Here is a 21,779-nt window from a genome sequence, read left to right on the forward strand (position 1 = left end):
GAGAAACAGTACAATTTTCTCACGAATTAAAGATGACAACTGATGATAGCCACCCCCACCCAAATTTAAAAATCCAGTGCCTAATTTTTCTAAGCAAGCACTAGAAGGTCCCTCCCTGCTGGGAGCAGGACACATAATATATGTAGCTGGCACTCTCACCCAACAGGAACTATTGTTTCGTTTAGGGAATGGAGGCCAACTCCCTTTAAGACGTAAAGAAAAGCTAATTTAGGACACATCCAACAACTGAATTGAGGAGAAGAAAAAAATCTCAAATTTCTGTGCCATGGCCAGCTGACCAAATGTAAAACAAAACAACCCTCCCCCTCACCAACCCCAAACTCAAACAAAAGAAGAAGAAAAAGGAACATTTGTCTTTGTGCTTGTTCTGTGCTCATTTTGGCTTGCTTCAGATATTTTTCCAAGTTTAAGTTTGAAATTTGATGACTCTCAGAAGCAGAAATGTTCTTTTCTAGGTGTCGTTTTTTATCTATTCTGTCAAGCCCTTTAAGAAGAAATCAAGGAGAACCGTCATTTAAGGAAAAAAAAAAGCATACAATAGATGGTTGACTCCAGGATAAAAGGTTGTAGAAATACAGTGAATTTACCTAAAAAGGGGAGATTTTCTTTGGTGAGTAGAAAGAAGTCTGAGAACCGTGCCTTTTAAAACATGACATCTGGAAATCACTAGAATTAACTACTTGATGGAAAAAACCTCTCCAGATTGGAAAAAAAAATCTCAGAAGTTCTATATTTTTACCATAAAATTTAACCCTGACTGCTGTTTCATTTTAGGTGAAAAGACAATAGAACTTTTTGAAATAAAGATATGTTTATATGCTTTTTTAGCTCAAAGCCAATTTTGATTTTAACATCAAACTCAGATTTTTGGCTCAGCATGAGAGCAAATGCCTCAGGGTGTTTGTTTTGGTCTTTAACTGAACCTTTTATATGTGAACTTGAAAGAGATCTTCACAGTGTCTCTTGCAAGGACATTTCATACATGCAGTGTGGGCTGGTAGAGGGAACATTAGGGTTGAAGTAGGACAACTGGATTAGAATCCCCAGCCTGGTGACCCTGGAAAAATTACTTAACTGCTTGGAAAATGGTGATAATAACATTTAATTTCTTATCTCATAGATTTGTAGAAATGATTAAATGAAATAACAAACATGCAAGCACAATAAAGTGGATAAAAAGTTGTATAAGGTAAGGAAAAACTTTCCTTGGTGTGTTCTTTTCTCAGTGCCCTTGTTTTCTGTTATGATTTTCTCTTCAAATCATTATTTCTATCTCATCTCTGAGTTGTACTTATTTGACTGAAAGTTTACTTAAAAATAGTAAAATAGGTAGTTGTGTACATGGGGTGACATTGGCCAATAAGATCATATAGGTTTCAAGTGTACATTTTGATCATAAATGATCTGCATATTGCATTGTGTGCCCACCTGCCCAAAGTCAAATCATCTTCCATCACTGTATATTTGCCCCCCTTACTCTTTACTACTCCCCCATCCCCTTCCCTCTAGTAACCACCATACGGTTGTCTGGGTCTATGAGTTTCAGTTTATATCGCACATATGAATGAAATCATATGATTCTTAGCTTTTTTTGACTGACTTATTTCACTTAGCGTAATATTTTCAAGGTCCATCCATGTTGTTGCAAATGGCAGTATTTCATCTTATGGCTGAGTAGTAAAAATTCCATAGTGCATATGTACCACATCTTCTTCATCTGGTCCTCTATTGAAGGAAACTTTGGTTGTTTCCATCTCTTGATGACCATGAATAATGCTGCAAAGAGCATAGGGGTCCATATATCTTTGCAAATAAGTGTTTTTGAATTTTCCAGGTAGATACCCAGAAGAGGGATTGCTGGGTCATACGGTAACTCTCTTCTTAATTTTTTGAAGAACCAACATACAGTTTTCCATAGTGGTTGTACCAGTTTACATTCCCACCAGCACTGAATGAGGGTCCCTTTTTCTCCACAACCTCTCCAACATTTGTTACAGGTGTGAGGTGGTATCTCGTTGTACTAGTAGTTTTTGTTTTTTATTAATACTCGAGGATATTTTTCCATTGATTTTTAGGGAAAGTAGAGGAGAGAGGGAAAGACAGAGAGAAACATCAATGTGAGAGAAACACATCGATTGGTTGCCTCCTGCATGAGCCAGGGTCCAGCCAAATGGGAACCTGCAACCAAGGTACGTGCCCTTGACCGGAATCGAATCCAGGACCCTTTGGTCTGCAGGCTGATGCTCTATCCACTGAGCCAAACAGGCTAGTGCTGTCATTGTAGTTTTGATTTGCATTTCCTTAATACCTAGTGAAGTTGAGCATCTTTGCATATATCTGTTGGCCATTTGTATGTCTTCTTGGAAGAAGTGTCTGTTCTCTGCCCATTTTTAAATTGGATTGTTTGTTTGATGTTGAGTTGTATGAGTTCTTTATATACTTTAGTTATTGACCCCTGTTGGATCTGTTTGTAAATATCATCTCTCATTCAATTGGTTGCCTTTTTGTTTTGTTGTCAGTTTCCTTGGCTCTGCAGAAACTTTTTAGTTTGTTATAGTCCCATTCTTTTACTTTTGCCTTTACTTCCCTTGCCTTAACCCACGTTAAATCCATCTCTCCACATACTTAGTGCCTACACCTGTGCAGTTGAAAGTCACTGGAGAAAATCACAAGGACAATGGTTCCCCCTTAAAATCCATCATCACTGTCATATATGTGTTAAGTTAAAAGACTAATATCAAGGTTGTTAAATAAACTAAAACAGTTAACATAGAATGATTTGAAGAGTCTTACATGATTTTTATCTTCATAACTAGACCTAGTAAACTTTTAGAAGTTTACATAGTGAATGTATAGAGTTGCTTAAACCTGTACATCTGGAAAGGAGCCTTAGAGTAGGAGGTGTTTTCCTATTTGTGGAAACTGGTTCAAGCACATGGAGCTGTGAAATACAGCTCATTTTGGCACATAGGATGCTGAGGACATCAGAGCAATGAGAAGTAGAGGTAAGGACTGAAAACTGGCAGGCAACTTCAGATCTGTTGCCCACACTGGCCGATATTTGTTAGAAATGTGAGATCAGAACCTGAATATTGGCTCTGGGCAAAGTCCCATGGAACTATGAACTAATGGAAAGAAGTAGAAAATGGACCATGTCTAAAAAAAGGCTTTTATTGAATTCTGTTTTTAATGCTAAGATTTTACCAAGAATGGTAGATAGCATTTTATGTTAATATATTAATTGCATTTTATTTCAAGAGGAAATGAGTGACCATTAACTTACAGAAAGTAAATGTGCACATAGACATCATGCTTTTTTACTCTCTTCTTTCCTAATTCTGACATCAACAGCTTGGGCATACAGTAATGCTAAGAAATATACTCCAAGGAAATGTATGAACTTTTAATATCTATTTAAACTGAAACAAAACAAATACTTTATTGAGGGTAAAAATAGACTCTAGATTCAGAGTGAAACAACATAAATGGTGACTTTAAATGCTTGTTTTTTTTTGTTTTTGTTTTGTTTTTTAAGGTTACAGTGTTTCATGAAAGCCTAATTTAACTAACATTAGAGTTATATTCAGGGCAGAGAATAGAAAATAGATATATTGTAAATTCAAGGAATAGTATCATTGTCTTATGAAATGTACTTACTGAAAACTGAAAATGTTACCACCATTTTCTATACCAATTTCTGTTATTATCTATATATATGAAAGTCTAATATGCAAAGTGTCCCCTCGGGAGTTTGACCGACCAGGAGTTCAGTTGCTTTCTATGACATGCGCTGACCACTAAGGGGCGGCACGGAATGAAGGGAGGCCCTGGATGGCAGCTGGCAGCCACTAGGGACACTACCTATGCACGAATTTCATGCACTGGGCCTCTAGTATTAGATAAACTCTGATCATTGGTACCTCTACTCAGGCAATATTGTAAAATTCTTTTGAAGCAAGGATTTATTAGAGAATTCAAGGAATTTTCATGGGTCAAGTAACTTTAGGGTGGGACCAGTCTAAAACTGTGGCAGGAGGCCTCATGTGCACTAAGGATGATATGAGCTATGATTTTCTATTTCTCACCATCTAAAGAATACAAATTTATGGTAATATGATCTCATTAGTCACTGCAATGTCTGGCAGTAAATGCTATTAAGACACAACTGACCAATAACATAACTTCTACTAAAATGTATTGCAGCTGCAAAGAATTTAGTGATGACCTACTCATGGTTAGTTACTGAGTCAGTGAAGGGCCAGGAATGGAGTTGGAAAATTCAATAACTTATATATCTTCAATATTTTTGCAGCACACAAAAAAACAGTCCACGAGATGAATGACACACAGCATGCTGAGTCCTCGTTCCTCTCACTAGATTGCATTAGCTTACCTTCATTGGTTTTTGCCCCAAGTTAATTTTACTTATTAGGTCTATGAAAACCATGGCCATGTCCGTAGGGCCTCTGGACATGCACACCAAAACAATCAATTATTTGAAATGCCACAGAATAAACACTATCAGAATAAGCTCCTTAGGAGAAGGAAGGTGTCATATAATTCAAAGCAATTTATAAATATCTACTTTCAGACACAGTGGGAGACCTGATTCAAACTTTTTTTGAAGTATGTTTAAACAGAGCTGCTGATATTATGATTACATTTTCTTGTGTTTCATGCCTGGAGTGATGTTAAGGCAGCAGAGTTCAAATATTTTCTCTAATATCTGTCAAGCGGTGTAAAAATAATGTGATTAGTTATGAAGGGACACATATAGAAAATTACTTTGACTCAGCTCTAGCTTTTAAAGTAGAGATTTATTGTCACCGGGATAGTAGAATCTTTGTTGAAATTTCAATGCTGTTCTTTGTGTATTGAAAAATATGTATAAAATAAGATTCCAAAGTAAATTCATTTTAGATGTATTTTGGATACGATCAAAGTTTGTGTAATTGCTACCAAACATGATGAGGAATATCAGAGAAAAGAATTCTGAAAGTCAACATAATAGCAATTGCAAAGAATACTTCTAGGAAGAATACATATTAAGTAAGTGTATAGTAAATTATTGATTAAAACAAGTTTACGTAAGTATTAAGGTCACTATAATTATGTAGTTCCTGAATTAAAGCACCCATCTATACAAACATAAGGAGAAAAAGAGAATAATTTAACTTCTAAGTGCCATGGAAAGTAAAATAGTTTAGTATCAAGGTGACGATAGACTAGTCATTACAATGAGAAACTGAGTTTGATATCAAGTATCCAACTTTCAATGTTTACATTATGCAGTGTGCTAAACACATTAAGATCCCACATCTCCACCCTAAAAGAGGACAGCATTGTTGTGAATCAGACAGCCCTTCTCAATTCTAAATGATAAGCAAACTTCCTGGAATTTGGATAACCCTTAGGCACAGGGTTATCTGAATGGATTGACTGTTTACTCTAAAGAATCTGTGGAAAACACAATGGAAATGTGACTGATTTTATCTTGAATTTTGAGAATTGTAGCTCAGAGTTGGTAAAATTCAACTTTAGGGGGGAAAAGGTTGGATTTTTCCTAAATTGTATCTACGATTTAGTGATGTGAAACTCACATTCGATAGACACAGAACCCAAGACAACCAATGGTTATATTCTTGTCCTCATTTTATTCCATCTGACAATAGCATTTGACATGGCTCACCAATTCCTCTCTCTTAACATCATTCTTTTGCAGGGTTCATCAGATATTTTCTGTGAAGGGCCAGATAATAAATATGTTAGGTTTGCCTCCTATACAGTTTCTGTGGAACTATTCAATTTTTCTGTTGTATCACAACAACCATTCTTAGCTCAGGGTTGAACAAAAACAGGTGGGGTGGGAGTTTGGAGTCAGGGAGTGGAAAAAGACTCAGATTTGACTCCCAGGCTATAGTTTTGCTTTGTCCTGTTTTTTTAGGTGTCTACATCACACATCCACAATTTCTTCCCCACTTTTTGTTCATTTTGATTCAGACCCTTTTCTGGCTAGTCTTTCTCCACTACATTTCTCATTGTGATCAGCCCTGTCTTCTCCAGTTATCCATTTCTCTGTAGGTGATCTCATTCATTCTGATAGCCTTTTACTTTATCTTATCTCATTACATTTTATTACACTTTTTGAAATTATTGGAGAGATATTCATCACACTCAAATTTATAGCCATTTATTATTAATTTGTTCAAGAAACTGATTTTCTTTTTATTATTCATTTCTTGCTTTTTATTTTTTTGTCCCTTATCTTATCTCCCTTAAGCATTCCCCCCCCCCCCTTTTTTTTATTGCGGTAAAAACACACATCATAAAAATTTACCATTTCACCCATTTTTAAGTATATAGTTCAGTAGTGTTAAGTATATTCACACTGTTATGGAAAAGATCTCCAGGACTTTTTCATCTTGCAAATCTGAAACTTGTTAGATTAAATAACATTAAACAACTCCCCTTTAAACTTCTTTCCAGCCCCTGGGAACTACCCTTCTACTTTGTTTCTATGAATTTGACTACTTTAGGTACCTCATATAAGGGGAATCATGTAGTTTTTGTCTTTTGTGGCTGGCTTATTTCACTTAGCATAATATCTTCAAGGTTCATCTATGTTGTAGCATGTGGTAGAAGTTCCTTCCTTTTTAAGGCTAATTAACACCCATTGTGTGTATATACAGCATTTTGTTTACTCATTCATCCATTGTTGGATATTTTGGTGGTTTTCTCCTCTTGGCCATTGTGAATAGTGCTGCTGTGAACATGAGTGTGCAAATGTCTCTTTAAAACCTGGCTTTTAATTTTTTTTTCCTCCAAAAATTTTTATTTTCCTTATTTTTTAGTGAGTTTTAGCATCTTACAATATGCGTGGGTATCTTCCAAACTGCCTATTTATATCCTTTATTTATTATTTCTATTGGCTGTTCTGTCATTTTGTTTGATTTTTCAGGAGCTCTTGGTATATTTCAGCTATTAACACATTATCATTTATAGATATTGCAACTCTTTCCTCAGTCTATGTGTTTAACTTGATCTATAATGGCCTTTTTATGAAAGAAAATTTAAATTGCAAAGGAGTCCAATTATATTTTCTTTATCATTTGAGCTTGTTGAAGTCTTTCTCCAACTGAAAAAAGGTATTCTACTACTTTTCTTCTCTTGTGACTATAAATTTACTTTTTGATGTAGTTCAATAATTCTAAATTTTTCATTGTGCATAGTATAAGGCATGAGTTCTGTTTTATTTTCTCTTTAGAGTGCACCAGTTCTCCCAAAGTCATCTATATAACAATGTATTTTATTCACCTTGCTCTAGTTTACTTTTACCATATATTAATTTTCTATAATACGTTGTTTTATTTTTTAAACATTATTTTTAATTTAAATCTAATTTTTATAACAATTATTCAAATTTTTATTAATTTTCAAATTCTCTTAAAATTTTTTCAAGACTCTTAATGAAATTTGATTGAATTTAATTTGTGGTGAATTGACTTACAATATTTATTAAGTTTATTTATATATTTCTTTTTATTTATTGGTCATATTTTATATCCTTTTTAAAATTTAATTTATTTAGTTTTTATAATTTTAAAAAATATTTTTATTGATATTTTACAGAGAGAAAGGGAGAGGGATAGAGAGTTAGAAAACATCGATGAGAGAGAAACATCGATCAGCTGCCTCCTGCACACCCCCCAGCGGGGATGTGCCCACAACCAAGGTACATGCCTTTGACTGGAATTGAAAGGGACCCTTCAGGCCGATGCTCTATCCACTGAGCCAAACCGACTAGGGCTTTATATCCTTTATTTAAAATTCTTCTATAATGATCTTATGCATTCTTTGTTAGCTTAATTCTTAGATTCTTTACAAATTTGTTGATGTAAGAATACATTCCTATTTTTTTCTTTTACATTTTCTATGTTTATTGGGAACATAAAGAATACTATTTATTTGCATGAGATGGCCACTCTATAAAATACTCTTGTTAGTTCTATTAACTTTTCTGGTGGTTCTGTTGGGTTTTCCAGATAGATGATCTTATCCTCTGGAAAGAATGGTAGTTTTACAGTTTCCTTTCCAACCTTTAGAGCACCTATGCAGTTTTCTTTCTTTTAGGAATATTTGAATAAAGAGCCTGCCACTTACTAGTTTTATCAGGTAGGGTATAACTAGAAGACAGAAACCACAAAGTAAATTGAAGAAGAAGCAATTAATATAAATAATTATTAACACGGGATTGAAGTAACAAAAGATTGATGAGTGAAGAGCAAAATACTCTAAAGAATAGAGGCACAGCAGATACAGGAAACAACCATTATTCAAGGAAGGAAAACATCAGGAACACTCCTCCTACCCAGGCCTGAGATCTAGACTTCGTGGGAAAGGTTATAACCATGGCCCACTGGATGGCAGAGATGTTAACTGAGGCTGCCAGGCCATCCAAATGGGTCCTGGGTGGGATCCAGGGGAAGCCATCCATAGGGATTTGCCATGTTGGCAGTGTTTGTGGGAAGCCATTCTCTATGATGCTGGGATGCTGCCGTGGAGAAGTCTCTGGGAAACTGCCTCTAGGGTGAGCCTGGTAAAGCCTTTTCCTTGAGAGTACTGGCTAGCAGCATTCTCTTGTACAGCCACTCAAGAGGATGCCTGAAGAAGCCATTCACAGCTGGAGTCATGCTGGCGACTCTTCACAAAAAAGCTCCTGAAGAGGCAGCTGGTAGAAGCTGCCCATGGGAATTGCCCCGTGCTGCCTCCGGGTGGTGCTGCTAGAGCCACGGGATGCAGAAGCCACAGTGCTGCTGGAGTCTGTCCATGGAAGCACATCCGAACCAGGAAGAGAAACCCCCTCCTCCAGTGTGCCATCAGCACCTCCTGCTGACAGAGCTTAGCACCCTGCAGGCTGCAAAGGAGAAACATTTGCACGGTCTTACGGATGGAATTCAAATTTCCGGGAGAGCCCCTACAGATTCATAAATCGAAGCCCTAACTTCACGTCCTGCAGAATGAGACTTTAGTTGGAGCTGTGGCCTCTAAAGAGGTTAAATGAAGTCATCAGAGTAGGTGTTGACTAGTGTCTTATAGGAAGAGACTGGGACACAGGCACACACGGAGGAAAGATCAGGTGAGGATGCAGAGAGAGGATGTCCACCTGCTAGCCCAGGAGAAGGGCCTCAGAATGAAACCACCTCTGCCAACATCTTGATCTCAGACTTCCAGCCTCCAGGATCATCAGAAAATAAATTTCTGATGTGTAAGCCACCCAGTCTGTGGTACTTCGTTATAGCTGCCATAGCAAACTAATACCCAGGGTCTGTTTATACAGTGGGGCCTTGACTTACAAGTGTCCCGACTAATGAGTTTTTTGAGATACGGGCCGTCTCTCGGCCGATTTTTTGGTTTGAGTTGTGAGCTAAAATTCGGGTTACGAGCCAGCTTCAGATACCCCACCGCTAGTTGGCGCAGTGAATGTCACAGTGAACGCCACAATATCAGCCCAGCATCACGTGTCTCACTCGTTCACAACTGATTTGACATACGAGTAATTTGAGTTACGAGCTCCGTCACGGAACGAATTAAACTCGTAAGTCAAGGCCCCACTGTATTACTGACTGGTGGATAGTGGAGAGTGCACTGGAAGCTGAAATAATACAAACTGATGACTCACACACCAAGTTTATAAACTTGGAGCATTAAAAAATTCCCTGAACCTGTTTTCTTATCTGTAAAGATGGAATCCTTGCCAGAATTGAAGGCTCTTTTCAAACTCTTAAAAGTTACTTCCATTTCCCCACTGACCAGCCACCATTTACACAGGGACACCCTTATTCATAGAAATAATTTCAGGTAGAGCCCAACCTTTGGAATCAGAAGAACCTGCTCATTTTGACACAGGCTCTGTGACCTCAGCTAAGTCACCTAACTCTCTGAACCTCACTTCTTTCATATAAAAATAAGGGATATAGTAGTACTTTCCTCATAGTGATGTTATAAGGATGAAGTGAGATATATATATATATATATATATATATATATATATATATATATATATGGATGAAGTAAGAAAAAAAAATATATATGACACTTTGTGCTTGGCACACAGATGGTGCAGGGTAAATTGCAGAATATTATTATTTTTTGCAACTTCAATAACTAACAGAATGACTCTCACATAGGAAGTCTGTGAAATATGTATTTGTTGCTGAATAAACTGAACTGAACTGAACAGATTTTTAATGGGAGAACTTCAGATATAGCTGGCTCTGTGAGTGTGTACTGTAGTATGTTTATGCAGAGCAAGTACCTACTTAGTACCTTGCAAATCATAAAAATGTCTTTGATTACTTGTAGTGAATTAGGTGTGGGTGACCACATGGGAGCATGTTCCCATTCGGGTGTTTTGGGGATAATAGATCTCACTGAATAGCTGGGGAGAAGGGGTGGGGGAACCAAATAAAAACAACCTCTTATAGCAAACACAGACATGATTTAAAGAGGTCACCTCCAAAGAGTGAAAAGTTTGAGAAAGTAATTATTTTAAATCCCCGAGAAAGAAACTAGCACCAAACCCAGGAAACCCACCAAGCTTCAACTTGTTTTCAGAAAGTCCCTAATTAAACCATGACGATGACATCTGACAGGTAGAAAACAAAATCTGATTTTAATGACTATCACCTTCATAGCTTTTGTTGCGGGGCAACTTTAAAATGGGCTACCCCACTGTTTCCTATTTTAGAATCTTTCTCCTTAAGATAACATGGCAGGAATCAATACATTTATTTAAATCTTACATCTAAAAACGAGGTCAAGCAAGGTCTTATGTCTTCAATAAAGTCATTGTTTCAAGTTGAACTTGTGTATTAGTGCTGAGGCATGAACAAACATGAGACTTTTCAACACCAGAGAAGGAAGAGAACACAGCGTGATGTTGAGAGGTCTAACGCTAAATGAGCAGAGCTGATATTTTTAAAATGAAAAAATGTGGCTTCTAAGTTTTGCTCTCAAGGTACAGTCACAAACACACACAATTACAAGATTTACTGCTTAATATCCTCTTAACCACTGAAAGTAATTCTGTTTATGTTAGGAGAAAGAAGCCAAGTAGAAAGGTCATTATGTTGTGTCTGCAGCTCTCACTCCTAATATGTGAGTCTCATTTATAAGTAGAGGGAAAAAATCAATAATCCTTTTAAGTTGCCTTGGATTCCAAGTGGAAAATGCTTTAACCCACGGTGGTGACTTAGAGCCTCTGTAAGATATTATGCAGTGTTGTTTCATCAAGGGGCCCAGCTCACTTCAATAGCTCTTAATTGCATTGCTGAGTCTGTCTTGGCTGGTGAAGAAAATGAATTCTGTCCCTGCTCCCTGAAAGCTGAACTCTTTTATTCATCATTGTTCTTGATCATCTTCTCGAGAGTTAATTTTGCTTTTGTATGTTACCTGGAAGATTGAAGTCGTTTCAGAAACATGGTTCCAGCAGCCCAGGGATGAAAACCTTCAAGCTTTTAATGTAATCATTAATATTTACTAAGTACCAACTGTGTATAAGGTTTTACTAGATGGAGCAGCTGACCAGAAATGAGTAAGACAGTTCTTTTTAAAAATATTTCATTGTATTGATTTCAGAGAGGAAGGGAGAGAGAGATAGAGACATCACCCTTGAGAGAGAATCATTGCTTGGCTGCCTCCTGCATGCCCTGCACTAGGATAGAGCTCAAAACCTGGACATATGCCCTGACCAGGAATCAAACATGACCTCTTGGTTCATAAGTCGACACTCTACCACTGAGCCACGCTGGCCTGTGACAGTTCTTGTTTTCAGGAAACTTTCATTAATAGAGGGAGAATGAGGTAAGAATATGAATATCTACAATTTGAAGTTCTATGTAAATTGTCATATAAAAAGAGGAATTTAAAACTTTGTCTTAAATTCAAAGGTCAAAGGAGCTCTGTCCTACACACATCAAGTTAATGGGAAGACAAAAGCTTTATTGGCCACGAAGACAGGTGCAAATTTGAAAGGAAGAGGCAGAAAGGTTGCCATGAAGGGGCAAGGGAACTGGTGAACAAAAGTGGAGGCAAGGTAAACACTAGACCTATCGCAAGCTGACGCCCAAACAATAGAAGCAGATGAATTTGGAATGTAGGTGGAGTCTAGGTTGTCAGGAGTTTTAAATATGGTGCTTCTCTTGAAAATTAGTAACATGATCCAGGCCAAAGACCAGAAGAAAGATTACTCTGGTCAATAGGTTTTGGGAAGAGAGAACAGAACACATAAAGACACAAAACATGTTAGATCAGATGCTTCAGAAGTATATAGTAAGCATGGGTTCTAATGCCATTTATGAAATGTGTGAATTTAGTAAGAATGAATGAATGACAATTATGTGTCAGACACTGTGCTGGACACTACATAGATCATCTCTAATATCCACAGTAATTCTTTATAGAGGAATCAGTAACTTCATTCTACAGCTTAGGAATTAAGGCACAGAGAGTGTAGGTAACTTGCTGTCAGAGACTTGATAAGTAGCAGAGTTGAGATTTGAGCCAAATATTTGAGCAGAGCCTGTACTCATCCAACTCTAGGTCTGGATGAATTCCTGCCTTGCCTTACCTCTATAACTTTTTCATATCACTCAATATCTTAGTTTCCTTATCAATACATCAGGGTAATAACTTTAAACTTTATGGGTTATCAAAATTAAATTAAAATGACTATATTATAGTTAGTGCTCCATGAACTTACTTTTTTTTCTTTATTGATTAAGATTTTACATATGTGTACTTATCCCCCTTTGCCCACCCCACCCCCATTCATGCCCTAACCACCCCGCTTCCCCCTCCCCCCCCCCAGTGTCTGTGTCCATTGGTTAGACCAGTGGTCGGCAAACTGCAGCTCAGCAAACTGAGGCTCACGAGCCACATGAGGCTCTTTGGCCCCTTAAGTGTGGCTCTTCCACAAAATACCAGCTCTTCCACAAAATACCTACTTCTGCGCATGGGCCACGAAGTTTCAATCACACTGTACCTGTGCACCCCCACGTGGTATTTTGTGAAAGAGCCACACTCAAGGGGCCAAAGAGCCTCATGTGGCTCATGAGCCGCAGTTTGCTGACCACGGGGTTAGGCATATATGCATGCATACAAGTCCTTTGGTTGATCTCTCCCCCTTACCCCCACCCTCCCCTACCTTCCCTCTGAGGTTTGATGGTCTGATCGATGCTTCTCTGTCTCTGGATCTGTTTTTGTTCATCAGTTTATATTGTTCATTATATTCCACAAATGAGTGAGAGCATGTGATATTTATCTTTCCCTGACTTTCAGGTGAGCAGTTAGGAGCCATTGGTTCCGGATTGCGAGAGGGATGTCCAATTGCCAGTTTAGGCCCGATTCCTGTGGGATTGGGCCTAAATCGACATTTGGACATCCCCCAAGTGGTCCCGGATTGGAGAGGGTGCAGGGCAGGCTGAAGGACCCCCCGCCCCCCGCATAAATTTTATGCACTGGGCCTCTAGTATTCTTTATAATTCTTCTACCTTATGTTATATGTTACATACAAAGAAATATCCCCATGAAATCCCTAAATATGAACAGGTGAATGTCTTGAACATGTGTATTCTGAGCACACTAAATGTGCTTTATTAATAAACACATTATATATAGCTTATTTTAATCTATGTTGGTGAAAGATTAGGTGACACTGAATTTATTTCACTTCCCGTTTATCTGGTTTCCACCTGCTTTGACACATAGGACAGGTGAGGCAGGTAAGGGTGAGTACTTCCAGGTGATTCTGATAGAAAATTAGGTGCACACTATGGAGCAATGTATTAAATGTATACACACCAACAAAGATGACCTTTTAACACAGTGATGGCGAATCTTTTGAGCTCAGCGTGTCAGCATTTTGAAAAACCCTAACTTAACTCTGGTGCCGTGTCACATATAGAAATGTTTTGATATTTGAAACTATAGTAAAACAAAGATTTATATTTTTGATATTTATTTTATATATTTAAATGCCATTTAACAAAGAAAAATCAACAACAAAAATGAGTTCGCGTGTCACCTCTGACACGCATGTCATAGGTTCACCGTTACTGTTTTAACATGTGGTGTTCATAACAATGTAAAAAATGATAAGATATACAACAAAACGAATTTATCTAAATTAAAAATATGTGCGTACCAAAAACATGCATTTTGAAAGAACATATTAGCAAAAACCCTGTTCAACCTGTTAGAATGCTTGCCTGTGGTAGGAGGGGAAAAGGCATGAGCTATGGGAATCAAGTGGAATATTTAAATATTATTTAAAGCAACTGTGGGTTTGCATGGGCCAATGCTGATAATGTACCATGAAATGAGTGCCATGATGTCACCCCTCTGCATTTCCAAACTCATGAAACTTCAAAGGGGAGGAATCCAAGTTTGAGTCCAAGAAATTATCCTACATCAAAAGGAGGGAAGTATTCAGAAAGCTAGTGTCTGCTGATACAGGGATAAACAAGAAACAAGAGCATGGAGGGTTAAGGATGTGAAGCTGTTTCTTGGCAGTCGGTATAGAACCTTGCTTTGTTTTTGGATTCTCTAATCTACTTCCTAAAGCTGATTCTACCTCTTGGAGGCTGGCCTCAGGAAGAGACAGTGATCGTTTGAACCAAGAACTGCTGGATTTAAATTCTGAACTCCATCACTTATTAGTTGTGAAGACGTGGGCATGGAACTCAATCCTTTTAAAACTTGAGCATCTTCACACATAAAACAGCCGCTCTACGGTGTTGATGGGGGAAATAAATGGGTAAAATATTTAAGTGTCTAGCATGGGGCTAGGTACTTGGTAAGTGCACTAGTTCTTGCACGCTTTGTCTTTTCCTGGCATTTGCAACTAAGCAGTCATGCAGCAAACATTGAATGAGACGCTACTTTGGTTAATGCACTGTATACACAACAATGGAGAAAACACACCTATGTTTTCAAAATGATTGTAGTCCAGTGGAGAAAACAGTGAAACCAAAAATTGTAAGTTGAGAAATGCAATGAAGGTATATACTGGGTGGTAGAGGAACACAGGAGGGGACTCCAAATCAGGCAACATTTCTTGGAAGAGAAGATAATTGAGTACTGTCATGTAGATTTAGTAAGAGACAATTAGGACGCAAAGTTCCAGAAGAATCCTTTGGTGTGAAGAAAATTGCTAAACTCCAGTACATGGTCATTCCAAAGGTTAGAACTGGTAAATAAGTATTTTAGTTATTTCTCCATTTTAAGATTTTATTTTGTAATAAATTTGTAGATTCTGAATATATATATATATATATATAGCATAATATGCTAATTTGACCAGACATCCTTCTGGACATCCTTCGGGATGAAGCCAGGGCTGCAGCCATGGGATTGAGGCAGCCGGCTGCGACTGTGAGGGAGGGATCCAGGCAGCCGTGGCTGCGAAGGCCTACTCTTACATGAATTTCATGCATCGGGCCTCTAATATATATATATATATATATCTCAACGCTGCCTACAGGGCTCCTCAAACTGACCCATTTGCACAGCACTTTTCTTTTATATGTTACTTTTTCACTCTACTCTACTAGGATATCCAGTTGTATAGTGTGGAGATAATCTTGTTTTCCATAAGTTTAAGAAGACTTCTTTTAGAGCTTTCAAATCTCTGGGAACTATTTTTCTAAACTCTGATTTAGTCCATATAGATTTGTTCAGTGTTTGTATTGCATACTGCTTTTGTTAAGTGAATATTATTTTAAACACACAGTTTTGCATAAATTTATATAACTTTTTTTTCCTTAAAAAGAAAAACTAAGAAAGGTGATGTTTGGACAGGACACTACATACCCAATGCGTGATAGTGATGTAAAAAATGTTTTTCCTTTACAACTTCTACTGAAATGGCAAGACTTTCCTGAAACAACACTTGGTGTTTGTTTTTAAAACAAACCCATGGGTTTACTTTGCAAAAACTCATGAATGTTTTTTTTATTCATTCCATATCCTTTTCAGGGTTGCTCCATGCCAAAGGAAATATGATTAAGGCAGCTCAGGAAGAGTTTTGGTCGAGAATAAGACACAATGGATATTTCTTGTGGGAGATTCAAAAGGGAGAATGGGGAAATCTGTATGGACCCTCTTGGGTGGCGGTGGGAGGCAAGTTATAACTCTTAAACTCTCGCCAAATGATAACTCAGATTTTAAAAAATACCTCCACCCTCTGATTGATCACAATATCTTAAATTTAGCTCAAAGCTTCTCTAAAAGAAAATAGTAAAACTAAGTCCTAAAAATTTTATAAAGCCCATGGCAATACTAGAGCCGTTATTGACAAAACACTTAAATAGATCTATGCCCTGTGTGTTCACTTCTGTGGTTCATAGTTTAATCTGTAGTTTCCTCTGGGAATTCTTCTCTTCTTGCCGTAGTATTGACAGAGTTTGAAATAAAATATGTTTATGATGAAGACAATAGAATAGATTTCTATTGGGATCTGCCCTCCATCCCCAGCTTGCTGAATGCAGCAGGACTTAGAACTTGCTTTGATGTCAATAGAAATGTCTGTTGTAGAGCTCTGTGAGCATAAAGTAGACACAGTGAGGAAAGAACAGTGTTGGTTTCAAGAATGGGTATTTTATCTTCAAAAGTTTTAATGTGCATGAAAGACATAGGATAGATATCGCTTCCAAAATATATTCAAAACCATTGAAATCACATAGATTCACATTCTCTCCCTTCTCTTTGGAAACCTAACAACTAAGAGTTTTGAATTTTCCCACGTGGCCAATGTAAATATAAACAGAGAACCAAATCTGAGTAGCATTCTGCAGGTATCTATTTCAACAGCTCAGTTATGCGAATTTTAATAACCAAATGAAATACAATGAAAAAGGCAGTGAATGGAAAAGTGGAAGAGATTAGATTGAAAAGTCGCTGTTGCAGTTTGAAGGTATTATTGTCCCTTGAATCCAGATGTGTAGGTGAAGGCAGATACTATTTGCAAATTTTTGTGGCTCTACAAGAAAATAAGTATTAATGTTGTTGGCTACATCAAGTAAAGAACATTAAGAATACCTCTCTGTGTTTATGTGTATTTGTTTCAGGCAAACTGTAAAGTTTGCACTTTCTCTGGAATGTCCCGGTGGCCTGTCCAATGCCTGGCAAATTCTCAAAGAATGTTGAGTGATGCCCAGCTGGTGTAGTTCAGTGGTTGAGCATCGACCTATGAACCAGGAGATCAAGGCTCCATTCCCGGTCAGGGCACACGCCTGGGTTGTGGGCTCGATCTCCAGTGTGGGGCATGCAGGGGGCAGTCGATCAATGATTCTCTCTTATCAACAATGTTTCTGTCTCTCCCTCTCCCTTCCTCTGAAATCAATAAAAATATATTATAAAATACAAGAATATTGGATAACATGTTTTGCCTTGATTTTGTATGTTCCAACATTTAGCTTTGGTTTTTGTGGTTGACAAGATTTCATCAGGTTTTAGTGTTTGTGATATCAAACAGTGAATGCCTAATGCAGTGTCATTTTTTTCACATTTAATTAATATGTTATCAATGATCATTTGTGAACATAGCTTTTCATCACATCCAATCAACTTCAGGAACATAGCTATATCATTGAAATTTATTTTTGGCATCTAAATATGCATTATAGATGAATAGAACATACTAGATGTAAGTAGAAAATCCTCCTAAATATTTTGTGTTGAAAATACATCAGTTAAAATGTATGGATATTATTTTAAATACTTTACTAATTAAGTATCTATAATAATAAAAGCATAATATGCTAATTAGACCGGATGTCCTTCCGGACGAAGCCGGGGCTGCGAAGGAAGCCCGGGTCCTGGTGCCTGCCAGCGGCCGGAGGGAAGCCAGCCTGGGTCCCGGTGCCAGAGGGAAGCCGGTGCTGGCAGCTGGGGGAAGGAAGGCCTACTCTTGCACAAATTTTGTGTATTGAGCCTCTAGTGGTAATATAATTTTATATTCATTTATGATCAAGAACTTCAAGTAATTAAAGTAAGAAACTAGTATTCATAACATTAAACTGAAATAGTTTTGAATTTTAGTTATTTACTTATAATTAGTATATTAATTAGGACACGAGTCTTCCAAGAAAAAAAAATCTCACTTGTCCCTTTCATATCTTGTGAAAATGAATTATGAGCAGCATGTCTAACCAAAAACATATTTAGTTCTCATTAATTAAACCTCAAAACAGTAGACTCTATACAAATTATTTAATAAGATAATTCCTTCTAGTTCTGAATCTATGGAGGCTAAGTATTTAATCAAGAGCTTGTCAAAATTATTGCTTTATGTTACTGATCAGATTTTCAGCAATGAACATGAAATATTTCTGATATTTGCCTAAGATGTGGATCTCAGCTACAAAGTTCTACAAGAAAACATAAGAGAAAAGATCTTCCAGGGTTATATTCTTCTTTGTATAAGAGCATTATTAATGTTATTCAATTTATTATGTTTATAACTTATATATGGGACATGTAGAAGTGACCAGGGTTTTTTGCTGTAAAAAAAAAAAAAAGTTCAATAGCACAATGAAATAGTGATGAATTCCACACTTCTTCCTTACTCATTTCTTGGGGATTACTGAGTTTTAAACAGCTGACATTACACCGAGTCTATTGAAAATATAGTTCCAGGATGAAAAAGCTTTATAGAAAGTATCATGAAGTTGTCCCTGACAATGTGACAAGCATGGAGATATTTTGTGTTCACACTCATCAGTTATACATTCACAGGGTAATTACAACATACCATAATATAACCAGATAACTGGCCTTAAGCCAAAGACAAGCTATATGACATACAGGAGATGTTCAAATACTTTTCAAAAACTTTTTAAGATGCGGTAAACTATAGAGTTAATGAAATCATTACTTACTTGTCATAGCCTGGGGAAACTGGAAGATATTTTTTAATCTCCAAGATCCTTAAAATATTTTAATATATAATTTCCAAACATCCAAAACATTTTAATATACAATTCCAAAAGGATAACTTTTTAAGTTGATGAGAAATTTAAGAAATTCCATTATGATAAAAAAAATTGTAATGATAGATTTTCTTTTTTTTTGCAATAAACTCTACATTCACCAGCCTTTCTTTGCTCTTTAAAAATCACAATTCTAGACTGAGTTCCCAATCACTATCCTTTGACATCACCTTGAAAACGGCTCTATATTATGCACATCTCCTCTGCCTCTGTTAACATCAGGAACAGGCAGTGGACTGTGGAATCTATTTTTTGTCAGACAAGCTTCTCATTTGCTCTGCTTGTCACAGCAGGTTATCTTGGACTTCTTTTTGCTGACTCTGCCTGTTTCTTCTTGTTCTGCATAATACACGTGAAATATGTCCCAGACATTTCAGCAGTTACAGAATTTGAATCACAAAGCAACATGAAAAAGTATGTTCATATCCTATTGCTTTGACCTGACCTTGCAAATTGGTTCCCTGCCTCTAAGTGTCCACCTTTTTTTCTACAACCTCTTTTCTTTGCTCATGTAAGGCCCTCGCCAGCTATGAACTTTGTGTGTTGTGTGTGTGTTTGTTTTTTTTAAATCTTCACCCAAGGATATGTTTGTTGATTTTAAAGAAGAAGAGAGAAAGAGAGAGAGAGAGAGAGAGAGAGAGAGAGAGAGAGAGAGAGAGAGACATTGATGTGAGAGAGAAACATTGATTGGCTGCCTCCCGAATGAGCCCTGACCGGGGATTAAACCCACAACCCAGGTATGTGCCTGATTGGGAATCCAACCTGCAACCTTTTCAGTGTACCAGATGACGTCCCAACCAACTGAGCCACCCAGCCAGGGCAGCTCTGAAGTTCTGATTGTGAATGCCTCAAATGTTCTTCAAGGCCTTTCTTAAACTGTATTTTCTTAGAGGACATTCCAGATTATTTCCATGTGAATTAGTTTTTTTCTTGGTTCTATCATTGCAATTTGTACCACAAAGATAAGCACTTAACTCTTTCTTTGGATTATAATTACTTGTGTAACCACAAATTCCAAAGCTACAGAGAAAAAGTAGGTATGGTTTCATGATACAAGACTTCGGAAAGGAAGAATGAATTTTGTCTACTTCCACAAATGGCTTTGTATGTCCAGAAAGGACCTAGAGAAGCAAAAATGATAGCACAAAGTCAAGAATGCAGAGTAGGGGTCAGTAAACTTTTTCTCTAAAGAACCAGATAGTAAATATTTTTGTCTTTGCAGTTCAAATGGTCTCTGTTGTAACAAATTCTACCACTGTAGTGTGAAAGCAGCTATGGATGATATATAAATGAAAGGGTGTGGCTGTGTTTTGATAAAACTTTAGTTTATATGGAGGAGTTGGTGGGCAGGATTTAACCTATGGGCCTAGTTTTCCTGACTGTTGGGCTAGAAGATCTTCCTAAAAAGGATAAGAAAGCTGCCCTAACTGATTTGGCTCAGTGGCTAGAGCGTCAGCCTGCAGACTGAAGGGACCTGGGTTTGATTACAGTCAAGGGCACATGTCTGGGTTGTGGGCTCGATCTCAGGTTGGGGGCATACAAGAGGCAGCCAATAGATTCTTTCTCATCATTGTTGTTTCTCTCTCTCTCTTCCTCTCTTTTCCTCTCTGAGGTAAATAAAAATATACTTTTAAAAAAGGATAAGAAAGCTTCTGTTTACTTTGCCATAAGAATGATTCTCATGTTGGTAATGTATTCTCATGTTGGTATAACCAGTATTTAATCTTTCTTGGATATCCTGACCAATTTCCAATTTCATGCTAGATAATCCATTTTATGTCCTATAGGCACTTCATATTCACCATGCCTAAATTTAAACAATTCTGTTTTTACTTAGAAGTAAATGATTGTATAATCAATGATTGTATAATTTTACTAGTAATTTAACTCCTGAGTCTGTGTGCTTCTTTATTACTTATACTTAGTAAGTACCCGAGTACTCTCGAGTCTATCCATTAACAATTGTTGGGAGAGAATTCTTCACAGGTCTCTCCTTGCTGAACTTGCCAGCAGAGGCATTCACAGTTTTTTTAAGACCATTTTTTCCAGGAGGCAGGGATAGCAAACAGCCTTACAAGATAGAGAAAGGGTCTTTTCTCTAAAGCAGATGACAGGTTTCTTTGTTGTCAAGTATAATAATGATAATGCACCTGCCCTGGGCAAAGGCTGAGCAGGCTTCCTTGCAGCCCATTATAAAAAATTGGAGATTTCTAAAATCAATTCCGGGGCCATGACTGATTCAAGTATGGGTGATTCATCCTGAGGTAAAATTCTCTCCAGCTGTGAATCAGTGAAACGACACAAGTTATGTGCTGATAAGATACAATAGTGTGGCAGGTATAGGATATTTTTATTGAAAAGGGGAGAAATTAGAAAGAAGAATTTAGGCATGGATCCCAAACAAGTTCTTTAGATTTTAGTGGTTGACATACTCCTTTTTGGCTCAATGCTCTCCTTCAGGCCCATCGATGCGGTGGTCTCATTGTCTGAGCCAACTGGGGTGACAGTCCTTTCCCTCTGAAACTGAAAAAGAGACAGCCCTGTCCTGTGGTCCTGTGCCCTTTGCACCCATGGTAGCAACCTCGCTGATGTCTGCTTCGCCTTCAGGGTTATTCTTCCTTTATATTGAAGGACATTGATTATCTGCAGCCATCTGGCTCTATGGTTCTATTCCACACCTTGATATTTTGCTTAGAAATCTCAACTAAA

This window comes from Myotis daubentonii, chromosome 3, assembly GCF_963259705.1.
Source record: "Myotis daubentonii chromosome 3, mMyoDau2.1, whole genome shotgun sequence".
In the NCBI taxonomy this organism is placed as follows: domain Eukaryota; kingdom Metazoa; phylum Chordata; class Mammalia; order Chiroptera; family Vespertilionidae; genus Myotis; species Myotis daubentonii.